General features: G+C 35.7%; 1 long non-coding RNA gene across 1 annotated transcript in view; it reads right to left on the reverse strand.

The window, feature by feature from the left end:
• Positions 1 to 15,663: 15,663 nt before the first annotated feature.
• The window catches only part of LOC149554372 (uncharacterized), a 51,182-nt gene continuing 45,977 nt past the window's right edge, over positions 15,664 to 20,868 (reverse strand). Inside the window, exon 2 of the long non-coding RNA XR_016365230.1 lies at positions 15,664 to 15,837. This is a non-coding gene — a long non-coding RNA (uncharacterized LOC149554372). The remainder of the gene's footprint in view (positions 15,838 to 20,868) is intronic.

The raw sequence follows: 20,868 nt of genomic DNA on the forward strand, positions 1-20,868 counted from the left end.
TGCATTATCTTTTTCCCCTTTTCTTGGGTTGCCTAGATCTAAAAGCTCTCATGTTTTTGCATGACATCTTCCCATTCTCACAAAAACACAAGATACTTCCACATGTCTTCATTCTAGCATTTCTTCATACTATAGTGTTTTTGTGAGGCTCTTAAGTTTGGAATTGTGCCATGTGGTAGATGGTCCCACCTTTTGTGTTATCCACTTCCCTCTTACTAAGATCCTTTGATCCAACGACTCTCATGTTTTTGCATCACTACGTTGGTTCTTTACAAAAATGTGACAGTCATTGGATTTGATCACATCTTGGGAATCTTCTCATTGTATCTTAGTGGTCTATTAGAAATAAACCTTATCTACATCCATGACTGTCTTAATCTCTCGATTGGGGAGATTCTCTTGCCATATGGACCATCTATATTGAAAGCAAGATCTTCATCGATGACCAATATTTTTTTTTGGGGAAACTAGATTCCCCCTCCTCGATCAACCCTACATTTTCTGGGTAGATAACATAGCATGTTATCCCTCCCTGCGATTTTTTTCTGCTAGTGGCACAAATCAACTTCTTGTAGCCATTTCACACTATCAAGGCCAATTCTTCAATGTGAAGCAACTTCTTGGGCTTTTCTTGCATGATTTCATTGCACTCCATACCTATTTAATGCATAAAATGGTCAAATCTTCGCGATTTGATCACTTATAGTTGGATGCATCATTTTTTATTCTTCTTACCACTTCCATGCTCAAGTGCACTTCATGGTTAGATTTATTTTTTATTCTCAATTATTGTTTCCTTTGCAAATTTACTCCACCTTGGTTGGGGTTTGAACTTCAAGTTAAATTTGAGTTATGTTTGAACTCTTTAAAAGGCAATTGTAAATATTTCTTAAGGATTCTTCTCTGGTTTTCTTGTAGTTGCTTATGCTATGAAATTGTAAATTTCTTATCTTTTCCTTACATTAATAGAAATCCTTTTTTCCTCTTCTTGCCATTTGACTATCCTATGCATGGTTTTCCTTGTGTTTGAATGTTTCTATTTTATCATTTAATTTTGTATGTTGTGATTACTTTCTCATGGGTGTTGTGCTATGAAATTATTCTTTAAACATCTCATTTTGTTCTAACCTACATATGAATCCTTAAAGGAGTGAATTAGAGTTAAGATGTGTCACTTTTGGTGTCTTTTATTAATGTCACATGCATCTACAGGCATATTTGTAACCATGTTCTATCTTGATGCATCACCTCCATTTCCCTTTCTATATTTTATTTTTTGTTCTCCTTCTCCCTTTTTCTTCCCAGCAATAATTTAGGTGCACCTTGATAGTAAGGAGGTTGGCCTTCTCTAGAGATTCGACCTCAAAGCTCAAGTCCCACACTTGGAGGTCGTTTCCATGTTAAACAAGGTCACTTGAGGGTCATACCTCAAGCAAGGGTGCATACTTTTGTGTCAATAGACACCTCTAAGTGATAGTTCACAGCTCTGCATTGCAAATTATTGGAAAGAATCTGCCCATGTAGGTTTGCATACTGTATTTAAAAATTCTATAATTTTGCATTTGTGATGATAATGACAAGCCCATATTTTGTTCTTGCAAATTGTTGTTATTTCTTTGTTTATGTTGTGTTTATGGTATTAAGGGGAGCACTCTTCATCAAGTTGTATCGAAGTATGACTTCCTGAGTGTGTAAATAGATCATCGACTATGAGGTAGTTGCAACAAAGACTATGGTTTGGGTTGATCATGTAGATAGATCATCGATTGTGAGGTAGTTTACAATCGCATTTTAGCAGAAGCATGAAAATGTCTCCATGAAGAGAGTGAGGTGGAAGATTCATAGGTATTAGACTAGAGAATTTTAGAGCCCTCTAGAGACAGATGCAAGCATTGGAAGAAAAAATGAGCAAAAGAATAAATATTTTCGTAGGAGATGAAAGAAAGGATGAAGGCAAAGAAGAAGAATATGTTGAAGAAGAGGCAGTTCTAAACCTAGAAGAAGAAAGATTTTTAAGGTCATCTCTAAGATTGGAAAAAGACTCAAGATTGAGTTTTCCAATTTTTTGGGAAATCTTAACCTAGAGGAGTTGATCGATTGGATCAATGAATTGGATGAATAATTTTGAGTATGAAGATATTGAGAATCCTAATAGGGTCAAGTTTGTGAAGGCAAAACTAAAGAGAGATGCAAATATTTGGTGGCAAGAGATTCACATGGAGATAAATAGAAGTAGGAAAGACACAATCACCAAATGTGATCAAATGATAGAAAAATTGAAGCTATAATCCATTCTCATAGATTATGAGCTTGACCTTCTAAAGAAAATACAAGCGTTGAAGCAAGCGAGAAAGCCAACTCATCAGAACCAACCATGTAGATGCTAATAAGGAGAAAGTCACTTGTTATATTAATGGGTTGAGGCCAAGCATTTAGGAGGACCTTAGTCTAGTCTGGATGAACAATATTGAGTAGGCATACTAGTTTTCCCTAATAGTAAAGGAAAAGATGAACAAGAAGTTTGATAACAAGATTGGTGGAAGGGATTGCAGTGGAAGATCTGGCGGATGGTCTTATGAAGGCCAAACTGATGATGAAAAGAAGAAGGATGGGGTAAATAGTAGCGATCAAAACTAGAGGGCAAACAATTCCAATCATTTCTATGATCAAAATAATAGAGATCAGAGAGGATGAGGAAGAGGGCAAGGATTTGGAAGAGGAGGTTTTCATGGAAAATATTTTCACTATGAAGAAGAAGGGCATAGAGAATTTAAATATTCCTAGCACCAAGAAAGGATTGATAGAAGAACTGAAGGCCAAGCCAAAGTCATGTACATTGATGAAGATGCCAAATCATCCCATTCTAAAAATGTTGAAAGAGAGTCTGCTAAGTGGTGAGAATGAACTTGATCAAAGGACAAGTTTGTTTTGCACAAGGTGAAAATGTGAAGATAAGTGTTTTGATGTGATCATTGATGGTGGAAGCACTGAAAATCTAGTTTTAAAAAAGATGGTCACAAAGTTAAATCTCAAGAGACAGAAACACCCACATCCATACTATCACTACTACATTTGATACCAAATTGCAACAGTAGGTACCTTCACAATTTTGGCATCGCAACCTATCGTCATCATTATTTCGATGGCTTGCAACCCCTTGTCATTGAAATTTTGATGACAAGCCATCGAAATTGCAACGCCAAAATTGTGACGGACCTGTCGTTGCAATTTGGTATCAAACGTAGTAGTATATATTTCCTGGGTGCAAGATGACCACAAGGTCATGGTCAATGAGTAGTGTCTAGTGAAGTTCAAGATTGGAAGCTGCCAGGATGAGGTGCTATGTGATATCATACCTATGAAGATATGACATATGTTGTTGGGTAGGTCGTGGCAGTTTGGTAAGCATATTGTACATGATGGGAGAGAAAATACCTACACTCTAACAAAGGATGGAGTGAAACATAAGTTGAAGGTTTTGAAGGAGAAAGAAGAAAATGTATGTAGTGCTTCTAGAATATGTTTAGTTGATGGAAAGAAGTTTATCAAAGGTATGAAGTGTGAACATTTTTTTTTTGTAATCCCAAAAGATGGTCAAAAAGAAGTAGAGAAGGTACCTAGAGAAGTTGCAGATTTCTTGGGAGAGTATCTTGATATTGTACCAGATAATGTACCTAATGGATTACTCCCAGTAAGGAAGATCAGTCACCAAATGGACTTGATCCCAAGAGCTAGTTTTCCAAATGAGGCAATGCACAAAACGAAACCAACAAAAAGTGAATGTAGCTAGTTTTTCAAGAGAGTCTAAGTCCATGTGTTGTAGCAATAATATCAGCCCAAAAGAGGAATGGAGAATGGAGGATGTACACAGATTCATGGGCTATCAACAAGATCACAATCAAGTACAGGTTTCTGTTGCCATAGATGGATGATATTATAGACTACTTGAGCAGAGTTGTATATTTCACAAAGAGAGATTTGAAGAGTGAGTATCATCAAATTCACATTAGATAAGGGGATGAGTGGAAGACTTCCTTCAAAACAAGGGAAGGATTGTATGAGTGGTTAGTCATGCCTTTTGTGCTAACCAATGCATCAAGCACTTTAATGAGGCTCATGAATGAGGTATTGAAGGCATTTCTAGGTAAGTTTTTCATTGTTTACCTAGATGATATTTTGATCTTTAGAAAGAAATTGGAGGAGCAGTTGATGCATATTCGTAAGATGTTTGATAAGTTGAGGGAAGAAAAGTTTTTGATAAATCTAAAGAAATGTAGTTTTGTGAAGTAGGAGTTGGTATACTTGAGATTTCTAGTTTCATAGGAAGGTCTAAAAATGGACCCTAAGAAGGTGAAGGCTATCCTTGAATTGCCTACTCCAAGGAGTGTGATTGAGGTAAGATATTTGATGGACTAGCTATTTTTATACAAAGTGTATAAGAGGTTTTAGCAGTATTTGTGGGCCTTTGCTTGAAACAATAAGAGGGGATAGGAAAGACTTTAAGTGGACTATAGAAGCAAATAAGAGTTTTAACATGTTGAAACAGAAAGTTAAGAGCGACCTATTTTAGCACTTCCATATTTTAACAAGGTGTGTCAAGTAGATTGTGATGTTGATGGTAATAGGAGTTGTTTTAGCCAAGAAGGTAGGCATGTTTCTTATTTCAGTGAGAAATTGAATGATACCAAAAGAAAATATTTTGTTTATGATCAGGAATTTTGTGCTATAGTTCAGGCATTGAAGAAGTGGACACGCTATCTTCTTCCTAAGGAGTTTGTTTTTTATACTTATCATGAAGCTTTGCAATATTTGAATAGTCAAAGAAAATTGAACTAAAAGCATTTGAAGCAAGTTGAGTTTTTGTAGATTTATTTGAATCATAGGAGTGGGAAGTCTAATAGAGTTGCAGATGCTCTTAGTAGAAAACAACTTTTTCTAATAGAGATGCAGATTAAGGTGGTTGGATTCAAGGAACTCAAGAATTTGTATCGAGATGATCCTAATTTTGGTGAAGCTTGGAAGGCTTGTACAAAACTTGTTACATTTGACGTGAAGAAGTTATTGGATTTTATAATCCAAGATGGTATGTTGTTCAAAGGATGTACATTGTGCATTCCTAGAAGTTCTATGAGAGAGAATCTCATCAAGGAGAAACATAGTGGAGGGTTGGCTAGACACTTTGGTAGATATAAGACCATTGTTTTGGTTGCTAAGAATTATTACTAGCCATAGTTGCAGAAAGATGTAAAGAGGTTTGTGTAGAGTTACAGAGTATGTCTAAGGGAAAAGGAGTGAAGTAGAATATTGGGTTGTATTATCCATTACCTGATCTAGAGAAGTCATGGGAGGATGTCAACATGGATTTTATTCCTAGTTTACCAAGGACTTAGTGAGGGCATGATTCAATATTTATGGTGGTTGATAGATTTTCAACGATGACACATTTCATTCCCTGTGAGAAGACTAGTGATGTTGTTCATGTAGTAGAATTGTTTTTCAGATAAGTGGTGAGACTACATTGGGTGCCAAAGAGTATATTTTCAAATAGAGATACCAAGTTTGTTGAGTATTTATGGCATACATTGTGGAAGAAATTGAAGACATATTTGAAGTTCAATTCATAACATCATCCACATACTGATGGACAAATAGAAGTTGCGAATTAGAATTTAGGGAATTTGTTGAGATGTTTAGTTGGATATAAGCCAAAAGGTTGGGATCTGATTTTCTCATAGGAAGAATTTGCATATTATAATCCTATCCACATGAGTACTATTAAATCACCATTCTAGATTGTATATGGGAGCAGTTTTAGAAATGCTTCTTAATTGAGGCAATAGGATAAAGGATAAATAAGTAGTGTTGAAGCAGAAGATGAAGAACATCCATGAGGAGGTGAAGAAGCATATTACAAAGATGAATATGTAGTACAAGGATACGGAAGATGTGAGAAGGAGGTATAAGGAATTTTAGATTGGAGATGAAGTCATGGTTCATTTGAGAAAGGAGCATTTTCTAGTGGATACATATAATAAGTTGAAAATGAAGAAGTTTGGACCGTGCTAGATAGTGAAAATGCATGATTCTAGAAATGCCTATGAAGTGGAGTTGCCTGCTGAACTAAGTATTTCACCACTATTAAAAATTTCAGATTTGATGAGTATTATGAAGGAGGTGATGGAGATAATGTTACAAAAGTGTAGTGGAGTGTTCTAGCAACAAGTTTGGCTACAAAGGAGATTGATGAGATACTAGACAGTTGTGTTAGAAAAAGTACAAGGAATAGAACTTATGAAGAGCACTTGGTCAAATGCAAAGGGAGGCCAATAGAAGATTCATCATGGCTAACAAAGGAGGAGATAAACCATCTTGGTTTTCCTCTAAACATTTGAGACATGACGAAGTCACTTCTCAAATTACTCTAGGTGTCTAATGTAGAAGCATCCTAGGTATAAAAGAAATCTTGCATCACCCAAAAACATTTCCTTTTTGTTTCTTGAATAAGGGTCATCTCGATATAGAGTAGTTGTTTCTAGAGACTTGCTACTTAGTAAGTCAGTCATACACGCTTGGAATGTCCTATTTTAGAGGTGGATGTTCATCTTGGATATATCAACTTACCAGTTGTGGTTCAATGCCATATCATGAGTATTTGTGGATTTATTATAGATTTTTGGTGTACAATTTTGGTATAAAAACTTCAAGCTCAGGGTTGAAGACCTTAGAAGCCCTGGATGGGCTGCGAAATGGGATTGACTTGAGTTTGTGCAAGTCTAGCATTGTAGAATCAGAAGCTGAGGATTCTGAAAAATGGTTATAATAGCCAATCAGAATAATGGTTCAAAATTTGGACCAACCAAAATTTCCAAAATAAGTTTCAAAGGTTTATCAAGTCAACTCTATATGTAATTTAAGAGTTATTAGGGTTTAATGTCTTGAGTCTTCCTAGGCGATGTAAAAGTGCCTATTTAAGGAATGCATACACATGGTCTATGACAATTTTGGGTGATAGTTTGCTACTCTATGTTGCAAATTATTGCAAGGAAGGCACCCATGTGGATTTGTATATTGTATTTTACAATTCTGTAATTCCACATTTGTTTCAATAATATGAAGCCCATATTATCTTTTGGTGAATTTTTATTATTTCTTTTTTTCTATTATGAGTTTGTGGTATTAAGGGGAGCACCCTTCATCACTATAAATTGTGTTTCTTACATCTAAATTAGAGTTCCACATAAGGCATTAAAAGGCATCACCCCTTTTAAAGCCTAGCATGGTACAAAAACCTATTGTGTATAAATTCTAGAACCTTTGGCTCCCCAACATGGGCACATGCTATTTTAATGAAATAAGTGTAAGGCTTTCTAACCTCAAAGTCAATATTTTATTTTTGGTTACTTTAAAGGTGGTAAAGGATATTGGTTTATGGGTCTCAAAACACATGAGCTTTTCATCGAGTGTAGTGTACATTTCGAGGAAAGTTTCTCATTGAGTGTAGTAAACATTTCAAGGAAAGCTTTTATAGCTTATCTTCTCATCTTCCTTCCTTCATAATATTTAGATTGTTGTAACATAGAGGATTTTCCTCAAGTTTTCTCTACACATAAAATTGATTATAAAATAACATCTACCTCTTCTTAGAATTTAAATTGTCCTCCTCCATCCCCTTCTTGGCCTCTAGGCTCGTCAAACACTTGATTTTGCAAGAACTCTTATTGGGTAACCTTTAAATACTCAAAGAACTTAATCACAAAACCAAGAAATTTCACATTCCTATATTGCTAGAACTTTATATCCATAGTCATTTCAAGAAGCATCTAGTATTCTTGAGTGGGATTCAACAATGGGTGAGAGTACAACTCTTTTACTAAGGATAAAACATGGGGTCTTGTTCCTCTTCTTGAGGGAAGAAAACAAGTTTGATGTGCTTGTACTAAAAAGAGGTACAATGGTCACACCAATAATAATATATATTGGTGAGCATGGAAATCCAAATCCATTTCAATGCATATTCATTTGAATATGTAAAGTATAGAAAAATATATGTAGTGTGTCAAAATTGATTAATTTAAATACATTTGTTGTTGGCTATTGATAGTCCCACTTCATTCCTTATATCACTCACATGAAGATAATCATTGACACAAAAGTTGGCAACCTTGCTTGAGGTATGGCCCTCAAGCGACTTTGTGTAAATGGAAACAACCTCCCAAGTGTGGGACTTGCACTCTAAGGCTAAATCTCCGAAGAAGGTTGGCTTCCTCAACATCAAGATGCATCTAAACTAAAACTAGGGAGGAAAAGGGAAAAGGAGAACATAAATTAAAATGTAGAAAGGGAAAGGGGTGATGCACCAAGATAGAAATAATGGTTACAACCCTGCCTATGAATGCACTATGCATCAATGAAACAACCATAATGCACTAACTGAACTCTAATCTATCTTCAAAGGAAAAACACGTAGTTTTGGAATTGATTGAAGTGCTAAAAGGAAAAGATATTGCACTATGCAACAACAACTAACTAACTTGACACAACATGTAGATCTAAGAAAATAAAAAAGAAGCATTCAAAACAAGGCAATAAACATGCACAAATTAAGGAATGCCCAGAATAGGTAAGAACAAGGTTTTTTCATTAATGGAAGACAAAATAAAGAGCATAATGTTGTTGCAAAATACAAAACAAAGAAGAACTCGGAAAATATATTTACAACTACCTTTTAAAGAGTTCAAACATAACTCTAAATTAACATTGAGTTCAAACCCCAATTAGGTGGAGTTGAGTTGTAGACAAGAGCAGTAACTGAGAATCAGAGAGAAATTTGATCATGGAATGCAATTCGATGCTGGAAGTGATAGGAAGAGACCCAAATTTGTGCACCCAGCTACAAGAGATCAAATCACTAAAATTTGATCATTATATGCATTAAAGAGGCATGGAATGCATTAGCGTTGTGCCAAACAAGGCCCAAGAATCACTGAGCATTGAAGAACTGGCCCTGATGGTGTGAAATGGTCAAAAAATACAGGGAGGGATAACAAGACATATTATCCACCCACAACATGCAAGGTTGACCACGGGGAATAATTTTGATTTTTCTGAATTTGAACGTTAACCGTCAATGAAGGCCCAAGAAGTCACTGGGCTTTGAAGAACTGGCCTTGATGGTGTGAAATGGTCAAAAAATGTAGGGAGGGATAACAAGACGTGTTATACACCCACAACATGCAAGGTTGACCACAGGGAATAATTTTGGTTTTTCTGAATTTGAACATTAACCATCGATGAAGGTCTCCTCTTTGAAAAAGACATTCTAGATGTTGCAAGAAATCACCCCAATGAGATATTAAAATGTAGTCGTCAATGTAGATCTACTTTATTTCCAGCAGATGACTGAGATGCAGTGAAGAGACCCCAAGATGCACTAGATCCACTAGTTGTCGTGCCATTTTGGGATTTGGAGTCTCATGAAGAATCCATTGCATGAAGAAATGCTAGAATGGTGACACATGGCAGCATCTTGTGCTTTCACTATTTAACAGACCATACGGCGATCTTTTAATCTTCTATGGAATCTCCACCAGTGATCTGTGCATATTTATATTGAGCAAATCTAAGTTGAAGATGGGACCCTCCACCACGTGGCACAATTATGGACCTCAGAACCTTGCAGAGACTCTGCAATGTGAGTTAATGCCGAAATGGCGATGTGTGGCAGCATCACGTCGGATGACACGTCGAGCCAACTACCCACACAAAAAGCATAGACATGACAAAGATAACGCGGGAAGTGGGAGCCTTCGCTGCGTGGCACAATTCTGAACCTCGGAGCCTTGAGGAAGCACTGTAGTGTGAGAAAATGTTGAAATGGCAATGCAGGGAAATATCTCACAAAATCAAGAAGATGGGAAGATAGCTCATGAGAACACAAGAGTTGTCGGATCTCACAGCATGAAAATCAAGCTCGCTAAGATCTCTTAGGTCATTTATGCCAACAATAACCTTGCACTATATCCACAAATTGAAAGAGAGAGAGTTTTCAATTTATGTCATGTAAATATTTGGCACTTATTCTTTTAAAACCTAAACTAGTGAAGTGATAATTTGTTAATATTGTTTTAACCTTGTCCCCCACCCTGAAACCCAACATTGTCTTAGCCTTGTTTGCCTACCCCCTTCTCCCCCTTCCCTCCTGTATGCCTTCCTAAATGAGGGTGTACAATCATTATAAATATGGATAGATGCTCAAGCAGAGGTTGTAGTCTAATATAAATCAATAAACATAATTGTGACAATAATAATGTCGATTCTTTTCTTTTTCGATTAGCACATAATCTATTTGTTGAGCAAGTTTCAAAAGTTATATCATTTCTTGATTTAATTTTCTTTATTTTAAAAAATTATTTCAGCTATATTTGTAAATTTATAGTAGTTAGGTTTGTTGATGATCACCAACAATTCCAACAAATGTATTTCTTAGGTCTAAAAAACAACAAATCATGAGATGTTGCATCAACACATCAATAAAACATGACATAACGCATAACAATCCGTCTCACTTTTTGGAGGGTCTCTTTAGACACCTCAACAAAAAACATGTTGATGTTGTGTCATATTTGATAATGTGATCTTGAAACCTTAGTCATAAGCAATGAATTCTCAAAATAAACAATTATTAACAAAATAGGGAATGCTTTAGAATTTTCACCATAAATTTTGAAAAACATAAAAATTAGGACGCTCAATTAGTGACCATCATTTTACCTTTTCATCATACATTTCATCAACATCAAGACATAATTTGAACAATTGAGATTCCACCACAAATACATTGCTAGAAATGTTTTTGACTTAATTAAGAGACTACAAAAGTCATTTATTGGATAAATGTGGTAGTGACTCAAGTTTCCTGAAAAGGAAAGGAAAGGAAAGGAAAGGTGGTTTTATAGTCCACAACACTATGCCGTAGTTTTTGGGTTTACATATAGTGACAGTGATGTGGGACTACCTCGTACTCTTTTTTGAGAGGCACTTGGCACTACAAACGAGGCGTACATACCCTAACCCCCCAATGGGATTTGAACTTGTGACCTCTCTTTCAAGAGTACAAGTTCTCCACCACTAGGCCAACTCAGGCTGTACAAGTTCTCCACCACTAGACCATCTCATTTGAAAATAAAATGAGCACGTGGTCTCAAGGCACAAAACAAAAGGCTACAGATAGGTTAGTATAGGGAACAATAAAGAATTCTCCTAAAAAAAACAAGACCAAGCTTGGCTAATTTTTTATTATCGTTTTATAAGTACTCAATTTAAACCATTAAATTTGCAATGAGACATAACATGAATCGTATTGGATACCTACATACTAACATGTTTATAAAAAGAGTCACACATTTAAAAACACAAGAGCTGCAGGGCAGCATAGTTTCTGCCCAGAGCGGGCAAGACAGGTTGATTTATAGCATAGAATAATGAGGGGCCTGACTTTAAAAATAAGAAGATACTTGTTCGTCTAGACTAAATCAGGTTGAAGACAGTCTAAATGAATTGATGCCACTAAGTTATTGATGGAGTCATGCTGGTCGTGTCCATGTAATAACAAGGAAATGATTGCCCAGCCAAAAATCTTCATTCAAAGGAACAATACAAAACTTTTTACAATGAAGAAGAATTAACACATTATTCTACTTGTTGTTGGACCCTCCTAATAAAGTACAATTCAACTAAATTCCCTCCTAATAAAGTGCAATTACACTAAATTCTTTGGATAAATCACGGACAGTAACAGAGTTTCTCAGCTCATAATCATATAAACATCATCGGATAAAATGGAGGTACAAAGAAGCAAATAAAGAAGAAAAAATGGATCTACATATGTCACTTATTGTTTCTGAAAATTAGTTCAATTTTTGAAGAACCCATATAAGAAAGAAATTTGGTTGGTTGATTTTGTTGCGGTTAAGAGAGACTTTGTTGTGTGGTCTGTAAGAACGAGTCCAAGCTTCATGATAGGAGCTCAGACAAACAGTCAAAAAATGCTTTCCAGTGGATACATGTAGGAAAGAAAACAAATTTATAAATTACAGCTTCTTAGATAAAAATAAACTACTAAAGAGTTTGAGATTAGCTAGATCTAAAATTCCATCAATTCAGAATCCAATATGAAGAAAGATTTGACTTTTCAAAGCATTTACATAGCCTATTCAATTGTGAATATCTACCAATAGATTCAGTTAGAATTAATGTGGTTGACCAACCTCGCCATTACAAAATGAAAGGGTGCACAAACAACTAGTACAAAAAAAATATCAATCGAACAATCAATGAAATTTTAAATACACTGTAACATATCAGTCTAGAATTAGAATTGAGTTCATAATTAATTGCAGTAGCTAGAATCTCTACCCCATACACCAAGTCCTTGAGTAGACAATGGTCAGCAGACTGAAGACACTGGCTAAAGGCATAAAACATTAAGACGACAAAATAAGAGAGCTATATTTTACATTATTACGATTCTATGGGTCCTACTCGTCTGAGGGCGTAAATAGACTTTCTTCTTTAGATTGTGCATTGCGCAATCACCCAGAAAGGAATATAGTATCATAGGGGGGGCGCTATAGTTGAGAAGAGATGGAGAAGAGGTGGAGTGACTGAATGCAACCCCACCTGAGAGCCCTATATTCTACCACATTTAAAATACAGTTGTTTTCCAGAAATAACGTGAACTGGAAAAATAAGAGCAAAAAATATACATGCTTCTCAAGTCATGGACAAGACTCTATTTCTAACACACTAAAATCATCCATTAAATAACTTTAAAATATTTGAAAATAAAACTCAAAAACCACATCCTTTCTGTTTTACCCTGAATTACAATTAAATGTCCCTTACATGACTAGCTGGGTATGAAACCTCAATCGAACGAACATGCTAAAACACAGTGTGGACCAGCTACAAAACTTCTTATCAAAGTAAACAATCTCTTGCAATTCTAGCAATGATTGAAGCACAAAAAGGGGGGAACATCATTTAATTGGGGATTGTATCTGTACATTAACTAGTTATGTGAGAAATGTACCTTCTTAACATATTTAATGGTAAATTCGAAAGACAAGTGTTAAAGCTTTTCTAAATCATCCTCTATAATTAATTTTAAAGAACTATTAATCTTTCCCTGGCTCAATTCAACCCTTCTATAATTGAAGAGAAAAGTGCACAGAAGATCTAAAATTTTGATAAAAGAAAAACTAAACAGTCAGATGAATAAAGGGAGGCAAACCAAATGCTAAAATTAAACTAATTAAATAGCACAACTCCGAGACTTACCGTCATTCACTGACGACTCCATGTAAGAACATGACATTGCAGTGTGCATTCAACATTATCATTCCCTATGCTAAACTCTTTAGGTCTCGAAGTTTATCTCATTCCCCTGCTCAACTTTTATGCTATAACCAACGAATTGCACTGAATCTAAACAATTTCCTAGTCTTATAGAAATCTAAACAATTTCCTCCTCTTATAGAAATTATTGAGCATTTTCTTGTTTTGCTAAATTCTAAACCAGAAAAATAGATACAGAGAAATGGGAAAGAAGGTTTGGAATTAGGTTAAAAAGATTCGATCAATAAATTTAAGTTAAATAGTATAATGTTCCAAGAGGGACATTAAAAATGATATCAGAGTATGCAATTATGCAGAGTAAAAGGTTAAACAACACAAAATAATTATAAAATAAAAATCATAATTTGATACTGGCAGGTTCAATAATTGTTCAACATAAGTTGTCAAAGATAGGGAAGGGAACAATAGAGGTTTCAACTAGATTAGAAATCGAGACTAAAAATGATCACATGAAAATGAAAGCACCAAAATCTATATATACTAAGAAATAATCAGGGAAAAAACTAGTCATGATCATTGGGTACATTGAGAAAACCAAATCATGGTGAGAAGATTAAGAACAATGGAAAATTATAAAAGAATAAAGGATACGGACCTATCATCCATGATGCAGGCAATACCAAAAGCACTTTATCCAGTGCCAACCTTACACAGTCAGCACACCCAACAATACCTATAAAAAAACATGTGCATAATGATAGCTTTGAAGAATAAAATAATTATAATATGGATAAATATAGTGAAATTTAAGACATCAAGGAAAAGGTTTTAATCTTGTCTTTGTATATTTGTTTTAAGAAATCTCGTATTAAATTCAAATTTTTGGCAAACATGATTAAATCCCCCACATTGTTTGGTATGCCAGCGCTGATTCAGTTTATTCCCAGATTAAGAAAATGAAATGACTAGTTTCCCACAGAAATTCCTAAGACATAGAAGAGAAAGTTGAATAGATCCAGCAAAGTTAAAGATCATAAAGAAATATCTTCACTATTGCTGCCCCCAAATTTGTTATCTACAAGCAATAAACAAGAGTGATATAACCAATTACAAGCAAGAAAAAATATTCCCACACAAAAAGAAAATTTTAATTATAATTACCATGGCGATAGTCCTTACGAAGATGCTGACAGCAAGGTTTTAGTGAAAAAGCAGCCGTCCGATTAACAAGAAGCACAATATAAATCTACTGAATGAGCAGAACCAATGCAAACTGGAGAAAAATGCTACCAACTAAAAATAGCTCCACCGTCACACAAATTTATTGAAATCCAGATGGCTTAAATCACACAAATTAATTGCAATCCAGATGGCTTAAATTCTATTTTGGGGATCATTGTAGCTTGTGCAACGACCTCTTTTTAAACTGTGCTTGCCTTTGAATTTGAACTTTCACATACACAAAAATATATCAACAGATAGCAAATTCGTGGATAGAAGGACTATATATCAACAAATCATCCATCGCAATGGGCAAATTCATAGAAAGAAGAATTAGTTATACAATTGACTAAAACTAATACGAAAAGATCAAGCCAGTTCCAGAATTATATAAAATTCTACAATATGGATCATGTTTATAAGATAATTCAAAAACTCTAGCTAATCAAGCACCCAGAAAATTTTCCAGTGATGTTGCTATTGTCTTCCAGTTAGGCTTTTCACAATTAAAAATGAATGTGATTACTCATTCAGATGAACAAAATCAAGAATTCCTTCCTTGCATCTCTCAGGCCTTGCTCTAGTTTGGTATAAGGAAGCAAATATCATTTTTATTCCCATTGATCATGAAATCCGTAAATTTGGAAGTAATTTGTAAAAGGGTTATCTTCAACTGACACACACTGGAAGAGTTATGAATGTTTGAAGCCAGGCATTATGATCATTCACAGCTGTTACAAATGATAGAATTTCTGAGTTTACAGTAGTTTTTTTTGCTAGATGAATTCTCTCTTTGGGAGTTTCAGGAAGCAGGTTGTGCATTGTAATTGATAATTATTGCAAGATGCATGCGAAATTGAGGTATACAAAAACTGCTCCAATTCAATTACCCGGTTTATGTCTCGGTTCACTAAATTCAAGTAAAACATGACTGGCTAGAATCTAAAAGGGGCTTAAACATAAATATAGAACTCCCCTGACTTGATAACAAGCCATTTCAAATCTTCCTGAAAATAAAGAACTAACAATGTTTACCACTATATTTACTTATTGTAGCAAAGAAAAAACTGGCAAAATTAGATTAACTGAAAAAATACTAGCCATTTGATTTATCATGTCAAATAAGAAATATTTTCTCGTTAAATTTTAGCTCAGGCAACTTGATACAAGAAATCAATTAGAAAATTGTTTTAAAAATCTTTCCTGCTCATGCAGCCACATGAAACTTCGAGGAAGGAGCATAAATCCAACATGTCCATGCTGCAACGAAAACGGTTAAAAGTTGTCATCAACCTTCAAGAGAGTTCCCATCTCTAGACGTCTTTTAAAAATGTGCATATCATTTCAAAATGAGAAATGGCTAAATGTTTTAAAATATCCTGATAAGCAAGAAAGATAATCAAACCCAACTCAAAGCCCTTAATACCAACTGCTTAAACCACTTGGACAAAACACTCTATAAATCGCAAAAATGAGTTTCTCTTGATACCTCTGACTCTCCTACGAACAAGGATTAAACTCCTATTCCAAAGGACAACACCATGTACCATAGATAAACAGGTCCATCGCAGAGGACAATTTAACCAAGTTTAAAAAGAGGTTTAACATACAGTAGACATGGGTAGTTTTTATGCAACATTGAAGTTCCATCTACAGTCGCTTTTTTTTTGTCTTTGTAGAGGAATGATAAGCCCAAGAGTTGGGTAGTGGTGCCAAAAACGACACTTATGACTTGCATGCACGGAAAGAAGTCGTAATTGCCAGTTGTTGGTCTTTTCATAAGAAACGAAAGGTCCAAGACCTTGGGATGCCAACCACCTGCTACAATGTGAATCTCAAAACTGTTAACCTAGATTTGTGCCTCTTCTCTTGCCTTGAAACCTGTTAAAGTATTGATCTGCAACCTGCGAGGGTAACTGTTGATCATCTTTGTCAATTTAAGAAAATAAATATTGAAACTAAACATTAGCAGAGGGTAGTGGAGCATTATAACTGGCTGTAGATAAGAACATTAATCATTGTTTAACATTGAGACCTGGACAATAGTTTTCTACCTTGGCAGAAACTAATAATATAATCTATAAAGAAATAATGTATCTAACATACTTTGCCAGCATAGTATTACATTTCTCTATACATCAGATTAAACTCTTCTCTGAAACACCATCTATCATTAATAGTAGATTCTTTTTTTTAAATGATCTTAGTAAATTTTAAATTTTAAATGTCATACATCATGTCCCTATGAGCGAAACGTCCCTATGAGCGAACTCTCTCTGCTCTAAGCGAATTTGTTCACTGTGCTCATTTCACCTTCCATTAAGCATCACTTCACTTCCCCTCACCCCACCTTTCCACCCTCTGTCCCTCACCATACATGGAGGATGTACATCAAAATGTTCCCTTTGATCTATGAACCACTTTGTTTAGACCAAGCCTAGTTTCAAGTAATCAACAAATCTAAGAGACAACTTATCTTCAAAAATGCTAGAAGTGTGTTTCTCAGATTTCCCCATTCACACAGGAAAATTATCCCTCCAAATATGACAAGAAGGGATAGAAGAATCCATGCAAGAAGACATAGGATATCCCCTTCTGCTCCCCTCTTCCTCTCAATCATAATTTTCCACACAGAGAATTGCAAGTACTTGTGTGATTCCCTTATCATCTTCGGCTCCCTCATTTGAAACTAGTGCTAACATCATCCCCCTTGGAAAAACCCCAAATGACATCTATGCCATGGAGGATTGCAGCAATCCTCATTCCCACCCTAATTGTAAACCCCTAAATCAAAGATTACAGGAGGCAGAATTGACGAATGATTTAGCTCAGGATGCATCTTTAAGTTCCTTTAAATTTCTGGCACAGCATGAAAGACCAGTGCAAAATGATTGATTATTTTGTTGCAACTTTCTCTAACCAAATAAGTATTTCATTCTTGGATTGTGCATACTATTGTTTAGAATGTCACTCTAAAACACTTGAGAACTTTTTAATAGAAGAAGGGAAAAATTTCTTTGATGGTTGCCCCTTTCTGTTTATGGAAATGTCAGATGACTTCAATCTCCAGAACTACTCTTTGTAAAGAAGAGCCCTATTGTTTAATTTGGGTTCTCTCCCTTCTTCTTTTTTGAATTAAGGAAGTCATCCAAATTATCAAAGACTATATGAATACTTTTCTTGGGTATGAACATCCCTCTTCTGACCAAGAGGATTGAAAAATTATTCTTCTCATTAACCCTAAATTCAAACCTTTGAAAATTACAATATCCAATACTAATCATGATCTTTACATCTACCCGCAACTCTTCAAAGGGGATATTGATGATAATAGGGTTACATTGATGGAAGAATTGACCTCCCCTCAAAACATATTATGCTCCTTGGATTGGCCCCCTAGAAGTTGTGTCTTCTATCCTAGCCCCTTCAATCCAATTTTTAAATTTAGGAGGGTTTATATTCAATCATATCACTCTACTGAACCCTGAGGCCCCTAAATTTGATTCCCCTATTCCCCCTTCCCCCTCCATTGTTTGAGATCCCCGAATAGTAAGATCGGTTATTATCACTAATGCATTGCTAGAGAAGTTTGATTCCTCTCCCCCTCCCCTCATAGATTTAGATTGTAACGAGTTATTTGGTTCCTCCAACTCCCACCATGTGATCATACCCCAAGGTATGTCTTTTATATATATGGGACAAAGTGTCCCCCCCTTGATAACCTCACCCCTATGGCTCCTAACCCTATTAAAAATTTACTCACGAATAGTAAAGAGGAGGAAGTTTGTCGCCAATTTTTAGTCTTCCCCTTTAAAGCTTGAAGAGATTGGAGTCTAAGTGAGTTTGTGTTCAAGTATCATGTCTAAGTATCCTTTAGGTTACTTCTCATTTTTCCCAAGTATCTCACTTTCTTTGCTTTCCGGGTCTCCTAATCATGTTGTGCAGGTTTTCTATTTTTCTAGTGCGCAAGGGGTCTAGGTGATCTAAGTGTCATTGGGAGTTGTTTGGGCGTCTTCTCGATGAGAAGTTTTTCTGCATTTCATTTTCTACTATCTTTCCCTAGCATTCCATGTCCCACAAATTCTGAGATTTTGAGCTAATTTTCTCCTTGAGTGAACTATATTAAGTGTGTATCCGAAGGATGAAGCCGTAACAGTGATTAACAAGCTGTGAATATGATTATGTCATGCTGGAAAGGCCTACAAAGTTGTGGATCGAAGCCAAAATGAATCCCATTCAAATTTGTGGAGATAAAATCAAGTGCTACAAGGGAACACAAGTCTATGGGTTATTTGTTGCGTACTCATGGAAGCACATTTGTTTTGTTATGCTTCCAAAGCTGTATAAACTTGAGGCAAATATTAGTCCCAATGATCAAATAGTGTGAACATGATGTTGGATGAGTCATTTAGGGCTCATGCTCAATAAGGCATGCTCAAGATCTAGCTTTGAGGCTATCAAATTAAAGTGAAAGAATGAAGTGTTGTTAGTTATGCTCCAGTCCAAGAAATGTTGTTGAAAAAGGGGTTTTCCGTCCCAAGGCAATGAAAAAAGCCACTTCTCTGGAGGCCTTGAGAATAGAAAGTCAAGTTACTCTAAAATGAGAATATCCTTCAGAGATGCTCAAAAGATACTTCTGCAAAAGTTAGTGATGGAAATGCGCCCCTGATAAAAAGGAGATGTAGTGTTAAAAGCTTTAGGCAGAAAGTGAAAGGCTTAAGTGCACAAGCCATCTGAGGATCACTCCCCATGTTGCGATCTCGAATAGAAGGAAAATTGATTTGCGTAAAAGCTAAGTTTCTCTCTCTTCCCACATGTGTTAACATTATCAAGTATATCTACATTCCAGATCTGAGGCGAAGTAAGGCACTTCTTGTAAAGCTAAAGCATTTATGTTAGGTGATTTTTAGTTATATCACTTTAAGTAAAGTAATAGAGATTTCGGGAATTTAATATTTTACATGCAAATGAACGAAAAGTTTAAATAGTTGTTACTCATCGAATTAAATGCAAATCCTAGCGTTATAGTCATTGGCCAAACTTAATTTCGTTCGTGTGGCGCCAATGTTGTAATTCCTAAAACTATTTCATCAGAATTGGTTGCAATTGGTTTCTTCAAGTATATTAAAACGACTATTTATCGAGAACTATATCTTGTGCAATCATAGCGAATGGCAATCAGAGTTGTTGGTTACAATAATTTAATTGGCCTGGAGAGTGAGTTAAAAGAGCTTAAAGACACATCTTTCAAATTCTACGATTTGGGTGATCTTCATAGAAGACTTAATTCTCAACCAATTCACCCAATCACTCAAAAAATTAAAGAGAGTGGACTGGTTGAAGCAGTTGGTTTTCCTATGGTAGTTCATGCACTTGAGCTAGGGAAGGAATGCATCAAGAGATATAACCCGGAAACAAAGAAGATTTTGTTTCTTGACCAATCTATTCTCATCTCAATCAACAAGGCACTGAGGCAATCCGCATTTGGCATCCTCATGAACAAGCAGTATTGTGATGTTGATTTTGGCTCTTCCGCATCCATATTCAATAAGAAGAATACCCTCATATGGGAAGATATGCAAAGGACGTCTGCTCGCTCAAAGAAGAGCAAAATGTCAAAGACCTTGCTCGGCACAAATTTGAAAAGAGAGAATGTGGATATCCACGTGCTCCTCCTTAGACTCAAAGGAAAAGAGGAGATTTTGGAGTTCATCAAGCACCATTTCTTCTTAGTACAAGCAATATGTGCTGAGGATATGCAGATCAATTGGGCACACAAATTATCTACAATGAGCTCACCTCGTGGTTGAATTTGACCAAAGGATTCAAGCAATTTTACATGTCCTCATATTTGATTTATTCTCTGGCAACTCACCACTTGTGGCCCAGCCTCCCTAGCATCCCAAACTATGACAAGTGCACCAAAGTATATGAATTCTACCCACATCTACATTTGCAAAGAAGCTTTGAGGAGTATGTAGCGGTAAATGATGCCTTCACAATGAGGCTATGTGAAAGGAGGCTTTCACCATAGGCAATTTTGGCCATAAGCCAATTCAGATGCTCATTCATCTAGTTTTTGAGCTTCTCCTATTTACAAATAGGAGCTTATGATGGCTTTCCTAAGAGGTTGCCAATGTATCCAAAAGATAAGGTGGTTGTAGTTGAATTGTGTCAACAGATCCTTGAAGTGAGCACCATGTGTTCTAATGTAAAGAAGATAGTTGGGATTCCCGTCCCTATTGTGGTCGTTCTGTATTCATGTGTGTCCAGATCAAATGCTCGTAATTT

This window comes from Cupressus sempervirens, chromosome 5, assembly GCF_028749045.1.
Source record: "Cupressus sempervirens isolate cs-2001-9-10 chromosome 5, ASM2874904v1, whole genome shotgun sequence".
In the NCBI taxonomy this organism is placed as follows: Eukaryota; Viridiplantae; Streptophyta; class Pinopsida; order Cupressales; family Cupressaceae; genus Cupressus; species Cupressus sempervirens.